The sequence below is a fragment of the Ceratotherium simum genome, chromosome 39, assembly GCF_057802395.1.
Source record: "Ceratotherium simum simum isolate JZ-2026a chromosome 39, ASM5780239v1, whole genome shotgun sequence".
NCBI classification, from domain to species: domain Eukaryota; kingdom Metazoa; phylum Chordata; class Mammalia; order Perissodactyla; family Rhinocerotidae; genus Ceratotherium; species Ceratotherium simum.
In genome coordinates, this window is record NC_141938.1 from 787,622 (window position 1) to 798,407 (window position 10,786).

Here is a 10,786-nt window from a genome sequence, read left to right on the forward strand (position 1 = left end):
CCTCTTCCCAGCAATTGTTCCTGCCAACTTCTTCACAGGGAAAATCAACTGAGTGGATGAAACAGGGTTAACTTTGTGCTCTCAAAAACACCAGGCGTTTGGCATCTGGTTCATTCTCTCCTTATTCCATCTTATTCCCACAGATGGATAAAATCTGCTTCCAACTTTTTAAATCTAATCCCTCTGCCTGTATTTTTAAAATTATTTTATTGAGGTCATATTGGTTTATAACACTGTGTAAATTTCAGGTGCACATTATTATGTTTCAGTTTCTATGTAGACTCCATCATGTTCAGCACCAATAGTCTAGTTTTTATACATCACCATACATATGTGTCCCTTTACCCCTTTCACCCTCCCCCTACCCCCTTCCCCTCTGGTAACCACCAATCTGTTCTACTTATCTATGTGCTTGTTTATTTATCTTCCACATATGAGTGAAATCATATGATATTTGTCTTAATCTGTCTGCCCTATTTCACTTAGCATAATACCCTCAAGGGCCATTCATGTTGTCACAAATAGCACAATTTTGTCTTTTTTTCATAGCTGAGTAGTACTCCCTTGCATATATATATACCACATCTTCTTTATCCATTCATCCTTCGATGAACAGTTGGGTTGCTTTCACATCTTAGCTATTGTGAATAATCCTGTGATGAAGGTAAGGGTGCATGAATCGTTTTGAATTATTGGTCTCATGTTCTTGGGTTAAATACCCAGGAGTGGGATAGCTGGATCATATGGTATTTCTATTTTTAATTTTTTAAGAAATCTCCATACTGTTTTCCATAGTGACTGCGCCAGTGTGCATTCCCACCAGCAGTATATGAGGGTTCCCTTTTCTCTACATCCTCTCCAACACTTGTCATTTCTTGTCTGTTAATTATAGTCATTCTATGGATGTGAGGTGATATCTCAATGTAGTTTTGATTTGTATTTCCCTGATAATTAGTGATGTTGAACATCTTTTCATGTGAAGTTTCCTCAGCTTGTATTTTTTTCCAGACACTCTTGACTTTTCCACACTTTACAGTGTTGCTCATACATTCTCTTTCTGGACCTGTACAGTCTCATCTTCTCAACAGCATCTTTTCCACCTTATTTCATCATGTTAAGTCACTCTCTTTGCAAATATTAATGTTACACATTTGATCCCTCCCTCTTCTTTCTCTACACACTCAAAACTGGCTTTTGCCTCGACCATTCCACCAAAAAAGCTCACTTTTAAGCCCCCGATGAGCTTCCTATCAGTCGATGAAATAAATAACTTTTGTTCCTCTCAGCAGTATTGAATGCTGTGGTTACTGCCTCCTTCGTGAAACTTCTCTTTTGTGTCTGACTTCTATCTCTCAACACTCCATGGAATTCTTCCTATCTCTCTATCCAAGCTTTCTTCATCTTCTTTAGATTTCATCTACTGTACCTGGCTTGGTTCTAGAAAAACATCTATTCTCACATAATACCTGCCTCAAAGAAAGCCTTGTCTGCAGAGACTCAATGTGCGATGCAGAAGGAAATGATGGCCAAATAGATTTCTCTAGCCATGAAGTCCATAAGAGCCTGAGACCACTACTTCCAACTGCCTGCTTGACATTCCCACTTAGATATCTCAGAGGCAGCCCAACATGGTCATAACAGAACTTATCATCCCTTTCACCGACTTAATCCTCTTCAGGGTTTCTCATCTCATTGCGTGGCATCTACATAACATCTTTTTGCACCAGTCAGGACCTGGAACATCCTTGACATTATCCTCTTCCTTACCTTGTTCCACCACAAGCCAATCCATGGCTAAATTGTGCTCATATTTCCCCGCAGTAGCCCACAAATCTGTCTTGTTGATGCTGTCTCCAACATCTTCTCCCTAATTCCGGCTGCCGTCTCCCCTTGGCTAGATTGTAAAATCCTCCTAACTGGTCTCTCCTCTACTCTTCTCCCTCTTTCCATTAGTTTTCCACATAAAATTCCGAATTATCTTCTCAAAACAAAAATTTGATCAGGTACCACCTTGCCTAAAAACCCCCTAAATGTTTCCCCATTGCCACTAGAAGCGAGATCAGAATATATGAGGGTTCCAATTTCCCCCACATCCTCATCAAAACTTGTTATTGTTTTTTTATACCCTAGTGGGTGTGAAGCAGTTTTTCATTATGGTTTTGATTTCATTTCCCTAACGTCTAATAATGTTGAGCATCTTTTCTTGTGCTTATTAGCCATTTACATGTCTTCTTTGGGGAAATGTCTATTCAAATCTTTTCTCTATTTTTAATTCAGTGATTTCTCTTTTATTGGTAAGTTGTAACAATTCTATATATGTTCTGGATACAATTCCCTTGTCAGATATATGATTTGCAATTGTTTTCTCCCATTCCGTGTGTTGACTTTTCATTCTCTTGATAGTGTCCATTGATGCACAAAAGTTTTTAATTTTGGTGAAGTCCAGTTTCTCTAATTTTTTGTTCATTTGTGTTTTGGGTGTCATACCTAAAAAAGAATTGCCTAACCCAAGGCCACAATGATTTATACATATGTTTTCTTCCAAGACTTGTGTAATTTTAATTACATTTAAGTGTATGATCCACTTGGAATTAATTTTTTTAAATGCTGTGAGGTGTGTAATATGGTGTGAGGTCCACATTCTTTTGCATATGCATATTAGGTTGTCCCACCATCCTTCATTAGAAAAAATATTTTTCCCCCAATTAACTATCTTGCTTCCTTTTCAGAATAAATTCACCATAAATATAGAAGTTTATTTTTGGACTCTTAACTCTATCCCATTCATCTATCTTGGTTACTGTAGCTTTGTAGTAAGTTCGAAGTTGGAGTATTGACTCTACAAATTTGTTCTTTGTTTTCAAGATTATTTACATTATTATGGACTCTTTGAAGTCCAATATAAATTCTAAGATGTGCTTGTCAACTTCTGAGAAAGATTAAACTGAAATATTGATAAGAATTTTGTTGAATCTGTAGATCAATTTGGGGGTGCTGCCATCTTAACATATTAAGTCTTCTGATCCATGAACATGGATGTTTTCTGATTTCTTTAGGTCTTCTTTGACTTCTTTTGACAATGTTTTATAGTTTTCAGTGTTCAAGTCTTGCAGTTTTTAACACAATATCATTTTTTCACTTCCCTTCTCAGGAGAATTAAATTAACAGCTAACCAGAAGATTTCATATCCTGGAAAATTCAGAACTGTCATCCTTTCATCAAAGAGTATAAAAAACCCTTTTTCATGTTTGTTACCAGTTACTCCTCATGACACCATTGAGGGAGAAAGTATGCAGGAAAGGTTTGATATTCAGTTGCTGGAGGATTTGGGCTTTCTGGTCCATACGGCACGCTCATCTCACTCCCAGCAGAGTCAAGGAGCTGTGACCCAATTCCCCAGTTGCCTTGGAGGAAACACTCTGCTCCAACCTCTTTTACAACAAAGACGTCCTCAAATTGAAGATATATAATAAAGAAAAGCAACCTCAATGACTTTCTTAAAATAGCATGAAAGGAAAATATTTTTCAAATTCCTGTATGTACTGTAAATAATTAATCCAGTTATCCAACCTTCCTGGTTTTAGCACCAAATGTCCTACGTCCCACGAAACACTTGGGCTACAGGCAGAGGAGGAGAGTTGGTCTCCCTGCGTACATGCTTCGACTTCTTCACTCTCTGTTTTTAAAGACTTACTAATTTTTTCATTCCAAAGTATATTTTTATTACTTCACCATGTGCTACACACAGATCAAGAAGATCCAATTCCTGATTTCACTGAGCTTACAAGTAAAAAATAATATTTCTTCTCTTAGTGTAAAATGTGAGCCCTGTGAATAGAGTCTCTCCATCTTTACATTTTATAAGCAGAGCTCTGGAAAAAAGTGTGTTTTAATACTACACACTATGTGAGGTGTCTTTGTATATAACATTATTTCATCCTCAGCGTGCAATCTAGGAAAGATCTAAATCCAGAGAAGTTACACCTACAGTAAATTCCCTGTGGGCTCCCACTGACCAAATCTGCATCAATTTGAACAGCAAGGACAATGACTGTAAATGATTCTAACATATTAAATAAAACTATGCATGAATTTATGGAGATACCTAAAACATGAGCCAATAAATGTGGAAGAGATGATAAAATTAGAATATCAAATTTTTTTTTCAATATCCAGTAATGGTCACTAAAAGCCTTGAGTGAAATGCTGTTGGAGGACAGGCCAGGCCTACAGTGCCAAAAATCACCTCACAGATTACTGATTCATTACAAGGGCCAAGGTGTACATCTACAATGTGGACCTCTGACAGTCACCACCTGAACTTAATGCTCAGGTTTATCGTCATCAATAGTGGGCAACCTGAAATTAGATATCTCCTGGTAATATGTGAAGTTACAGCATGCAATTTGTGGTAAATAAAGATTTAGTGACAAATCAGTGTATCCTGAACCTAATCCAGCCTCTAGGCCAAGGGTTGGCAAACTATATTTGCAGGACAAATGCAGGCAGCTGTCTGCTTTTGTAAGTAAAGTTTTATTGGAACACAGCCACACATTCATTGATGTATTGTCTATGGCTGTTTTCATGTTACAGTGTCAGAGTTGAGCAGCTGTGACAGAGGCTGTAAGGTCACAAAGCTGAAAATACTTACTACCTGTTCTTTCTAGAAAAAGCTTACTGGCACCTGGTGTTTCAGACCTAGCCTTCAGTATTCATGAAATACAGGGGACAGAACAGCAAGTTAAATGACATCAAGAGGAAACAATCAGGCAAATCCAGAACTTGGGGCATCCAACCAGCCAACTGGCCTAGACTCTTCTAAAGTCAATATCATTTTAAAAAGTGACTAGAGGCAGCTCAAGATTAAAGGAGACAAAAACAACACAACAAATTGTTGTTTTCAAGTTCTTTGGATAAATACCCAACAGTGGAATAGCTGGATCATATGGTAGTTCTATCTTTGATTTTTTGAGGAATCTCCATACTGTTTTCCATAGTGGCTGCACCAGTTTGCACTCCCACCAGCAGTGTATGAGAGTTCCCTTCTCTCCACATCCTCTCCAACACATGTTGTTTCCTGTCTTGTTAATTATAGCCATTCTGACGGGCGTGAGGTGATATCTCATTGTAGTTGTGATTTGCATTTCCCTGATAGTGTTCATTGCAGCATTATTCACAATAGCCAAGACTTGGAAGCAACCTAAGTGCCGATCAAGGGACGAATGGATAAAGAAGATATGGTATATATACACAATGGAATACTACTCAGCCATAAGAAACTATGAAATCCAGCCATTTGTGACAACATGGATAGACATTGAGGGTATAATGCAAAGTGAAATAAATCAGAGGGACAAGGTCAAATACTGTATGATGTCCTTCATTAAGTAGTAGATAATAACAACAGTAAAAAAACACATAGGGACAGAGATTGGATTGGTGGTTACCAGAGGGGAAGGGGGGAGGGAGGAGGGAGAAAGGGATAATTCAGTACGTGTGTGGTGATGGGTTGTAATTAGTATTTTGGTGGTGAACATGATGTAATCTATGCAGAAATAGAAGTACAATGATGTACACCTGAAAAAAAAAAAAAGCAACATAACAGTCAAATTCAAAGTAAATTTAAGTGGGACTGGGTTCAGACATACAGCCTTAAAAGACATTTTGGAGACAATTGAGATAATTTGAATATGTATCAGACTTTAAAAGTTGTTATAAAATTGTTAATTTTCTTGGGTGTAATAATCATATTATGATCGTGTGGAGAATATTCTTTGAAATCTTCAACATTTGTTGAAGAAATATTGAAGAATGGGGCATTATGAGGTCTGCCAGTGACCATCAAATGTTTCAGCAAGAATATATACGTGTGCACATAGATTGAGAAAGAGTTTTTACTGTGGCACTATGTTAATAATTGCTGAATCTAGATGAATGTCTATTGTATCCCTCTTCCAAATTCTTTCTGTGTTTAAAAATTGTAAATAAAAAATGTCTGAAAGGTAAATAAACATGTTATTTAGTTATTAATTCATTAAAGATATACCCTCATAAATTCCTAGACATCTAGATAAAATGCCTTTTCTTATGTGCAAAACTAATTTTGTGAAATTATATTTTATAAACTATGAACTTGCATGGCCGTGTGGTGATGAATTTAAAATCAAAAAATTAAAAATAAAATTTTTTAAATATTAGAAGAAAATAGAGGAGATCTCCTAGGAAATAGAAAATGGAAATGAGTATCACTCCCAACTTAACAGGAAGAAAAATCCATATAAACTATAAAATCATTCATTCTCTTGAACCCGTAAGAGAACTGAGGCAATGGATAATAAAGTAGCTTAAAGTCTAAGGAAAGACAGGGTCATCCAAGGAAAGACTGTCAGGAGCACTGGCCCCCTATGGCAGAGCACAAAAGGCAGTGGTCTGGGTGCCACACAAACGGTTAAGAAGAATTCATCCACATCTTTTAATGAATTGCTAAGGGCCAAGGTTGGGCCATCGTGAGAGTGTAGACTTTCTGAGGGAGAGGCAAGAATGTGCAGAGACTGTCTCTGAGATGCAGCCACAGTGGGCAGATGTGCAGCTGAAGGTGGAGGAAAACCCTCTGGCAAAGCAGCCCCTCTGCAAGCACAGGATCACAAGGTAACATGAGAATAAACTGAAGCCCAGGGTTCAAGGACTCCTGACCAGATGGACTCAAGTTCCCTCAAAACTAGCCCAGCAGAGGAACAGTGGGCACATTTCCAGTAATAAATAATATATCCCTCAGTGTCTACTTGTGATGAGAAAACAGCTATGTTGAGTTGCTGCCTGGGCAATTTATAGTATGACAACCCTGCTCACACCCACATTCTGGACATTTACATAAGGATCTGAGCTTAGGATTCCTGTCACAGGTTCACCCCATTTTGTCCTTGGGTCAGCTTTATAATAACTCCTTAGAGTTGAGCCCACAAAAAGTTAGTGACCTCTGCCCCAACCACCTTATAAATAATGGGTGCTTGCTACCCTGCTCTATCTCTTGCTCACTGGTGACCTGGGACAGAGGACTGCCTTTCCCCCGTTCATTGCACCCCCCAGTTCTGAGACCTGTAAATAATAAATCTCTTTCTTTACTTCCTTTGTGTGAGTGTACTGAAATTGTGCCTTCAATCAAAACAACGCTGTGGTTTTCGCTTCCTCAAAGTGGAAGCTTGGATGCTGAGGGTGCTATCCACAGACCCCGTGTGGGTGGCTTGTGCCTCCTCATTCAGCAGGTCATAATCTGCATATTCTTAATTTAATACACCAGCTATGGGCCACCCAACACACTACTGTCCTACACACATTGACCAGCATTCAATCAAAAATTATGAAATACAGAGTAGAGAAGTCAAGATGGCAGCGTAAGCAGACTCTGAACTCACCTCCTCCCACAGACACAGCCAATTGACAACTACTCGTGGAAAAATTACCCCTGAGACCGAACTGAAAACTGGATAAGAGGAACTCCTGCAACAAAGGACAATCCTAATTGAGGTGGAAGAGGCAGAGACTCCCTTCTGGAGAGAAAAAACACCGCCTTCACAAGCCGCAGCGCTTCACAGCCACCTGGGAGCAGCCCAGAGGTACGCAGCCCTCCCTGGAGGAACGGGGCCCTGAGCCGGGGAGCGCCCCCACTGTAGGCATTTTGTGAACCAAGCACAATCGAGACGAGTGGCATAATATCTGACTTTGCCTGCTACTAAAACATTGGGGAGTACCCCCAGAAAAGCTGGTTCACAAAGAAATTAAAACCGGCTCTTAAAGGGCCTGCACGCAAACTCACCCATTTCAGAAAGCATCCTAAAATCAACAGAAAGAAAGGTGCATAGTGCTTTGGTGAAAAGAGACTCACCTGATAGGCCCTGAGTGCATCTTGCTGAGAGGTGAGACCTCTCCAGGGACTGGGACATTGGCGGCGGCCATTGTTGTGGCCTGGTGTGGGCATGCTGACACAGACGCCATTGGAGTTCTTCCTGGGACATGCTATCCCAGGTCTGCCGCACCCACTAGAACACCGATTTAGTCCAGCTCAGCCAGGGCAGGCAGCTCACCCTAGAGACTGGCCCCAACCAACAACAAGCCCTCAGGCAACTTGTGGGCCTTCATAGATTGGTGACTGGATTCTCTGCAGCCTGGCAACTGAGCTGACTTCAGCTGGGCAGAGCGTGCACAAGGAGCGGGTGGAGAGTGTGGGGCAGTGGTGGAGTGTGTGGAGGTCCCGCCATGGAGAGACTGGGTCCACTTTGGGAGGTCGGGGTGCACACACGGGGCAGGGCTGTGTTGACTGTGTGTGGGGACCTGTGGGCGGCAGGGCTTGTCAGCTGCAGAAGACTTGTGCTTCTCAAAGACCCACATAGGGAGTTTGCCTCACCTTCCAAAGTCTCAAACAATTGTGTGCTCCTGTGCCTGAGGCCAGCTCCACCCAGCTGCAATCCTCAGAGAGCTGACAAGAGACTTAAAGGCTGAAGGCTTATAGCAATTCTAAGCCCCTGAGCCTAACAACCTGCCACGCTGGAGGCCTACTCACTTAAAAGAAATACTGCAACACAAATGTGGTATTAGAACCTGCAGCCAACTGTGTTGGGGCTCCCCACACCTGATAAAGAGACTGAAGGGCTCACAACAACTACAAAGAGCTGAGCATTACAACTGCTGACCAGGAGCATAACTCGGGCTCCCTGGGCACCTATGGGGAGAGCAAACAGGCCACAACAGAAGGACACATATAGCCAATATAGGGGTCACCCCTGGAATATTGAGAACTGAGGGAATCACATGACAGAAGTCCTAAGGTATCACTTGTATAAAGTCACCTATCCAAGGGCAGGAGACGTAGATGACCTACATAATATGTAGACACAAGCACAGGGAAAGAGGCAAAATGAGGAGGCAAAGGAATACATTCCAAGTAAGGGAACAGGACAAAACCCCAGGAAAGGAACTAAGTGAAACAGAAATGATCAAGCTACCTGACAGAGAGTTCAAAGAGTGTTAAGGATGCTCACTGATGTGGGGAGAAGAATAGATGAACTCAGTGAGTTCATTAACAAAGAAATGGAAGATATAAAAGAGAACCAGTCAGAAATGAAGAATACGATACTGGAAATGAAAATTTCACTAGAGGGACTCAAAAGCAGAGTAGAAGATACAGAAGAACGGATCTGCGAGCTGGACGAAAGACTAGAAGAAATTACCCAAGCTGAAGAGGTAAAAGAGAAAAGAATTAAAAAGAGTGAGGACAGTCTAAGGGACCTCTGGGACAACATCAAGCACACTAACATCCGTGTTATAGGTGTCCCAGAAGGCGTAGAATGAGACAAAGGGGCAGAGAATCTATTTCAAGAAATAATAACTGAAAACTTCCCTAACCTAAGGAAGGAAACAGACATCCGGGTACAGGAAGCACAGAGAGCCACAAACAAGATAAACCCAAAGAGGCCCACACCAAGACACATCATAATCAAAATGTCTAGAATTAAAGATAAAGAGAGAATCCTAAAAGCCGCCAGAGAAACAGAAGTTACATACAAGGAAACCCCATAAGGCTATCAGCTGACTTCTCAGCAGAAACCTTACAGGCTAGAAGAGAGTGGCACGAATATTTAAAGTGTTAAAAGGAAAAAACTTACAGCCAAGAATACTCTACCCAGCAAGATTATCATTCAAAATGGAATGAGAGATCAAAAATTTCCCAGACAAGCAAAAATTAGAGGAGTTTGTCACCAAGAAACCAGTGCTACAAGAAATGTTGAAGTGACTGATTTAAGGGGAAAAGAGAAGACACAAATAGGAAAAATTATGTATTTCCATGATAAGAGGGCAATGGATACAAATGCACAAAAAAGAGGTTATATATGATATCAAAAACATAAAAAGAGGGAGGACGGGAGTTAAAGAGTAGAGCTTTCAGACAGAGGTCAAACTAAAGAGAACATCAATTCTGTATAGAAGGAGAGAGGAACAGAGAAAGACTACTAAAACACTGAGAAAAAAAGTTAAAAAATGGAAGTAAGTACATACTTATCAATAGTTACTTTAAACGTCAATGGACTAAATGTCCCCATTAAAAGGCATGAGGTGGATGATTGGATAAAACACCAAGACCCATATATATGCTGCATACAAGAGACACACTTCTGACCTAAAGATACTCACAAACTAAAGTGAAGGGATGGAAAAAGATACTCCACGCAAAAGACAATGAAAAGAAAGCTGGGGTAGCAGTACTGACATCAGAAAAAATAGACTTTAAAACGAAACTGTAAAAGGAGACAAAAAAGGGCATTACATAATGATCAAGGGAACAATCCAACAAGAGGATATAACACTTGTAAATATCTACCCACCCAATGTAGGTGCACCTAAATATATAAAGCAATTATTAACAGACGTAAAAAGAGAAATAGAAAGTAATACAATAATAGTAGGGGACATGAACACTCCACTTACACCAATGGATAAATCATCCAAACAGAAGGTCAATAAGGAAACATTGGCCTTAAATGACACGCTAGAACAGATGGACCTAGTAGATATATACAGAGCATTCTATCCAAAAACCGAAGAATACACGTTCTTTTCAAATGCACTTGGAACATTCTCCAGGATTGATCACATATTAGGCCACAAAACAAGTCTCCATGAATTTAAGAAGATTGAAATAATACCAAGCATCTTTTCTGACCACAACGGTACAAAACCGGAAATCAATTATAGGAAGAAAATCAGAAAATCCACAAATACATGGAGATTAAAC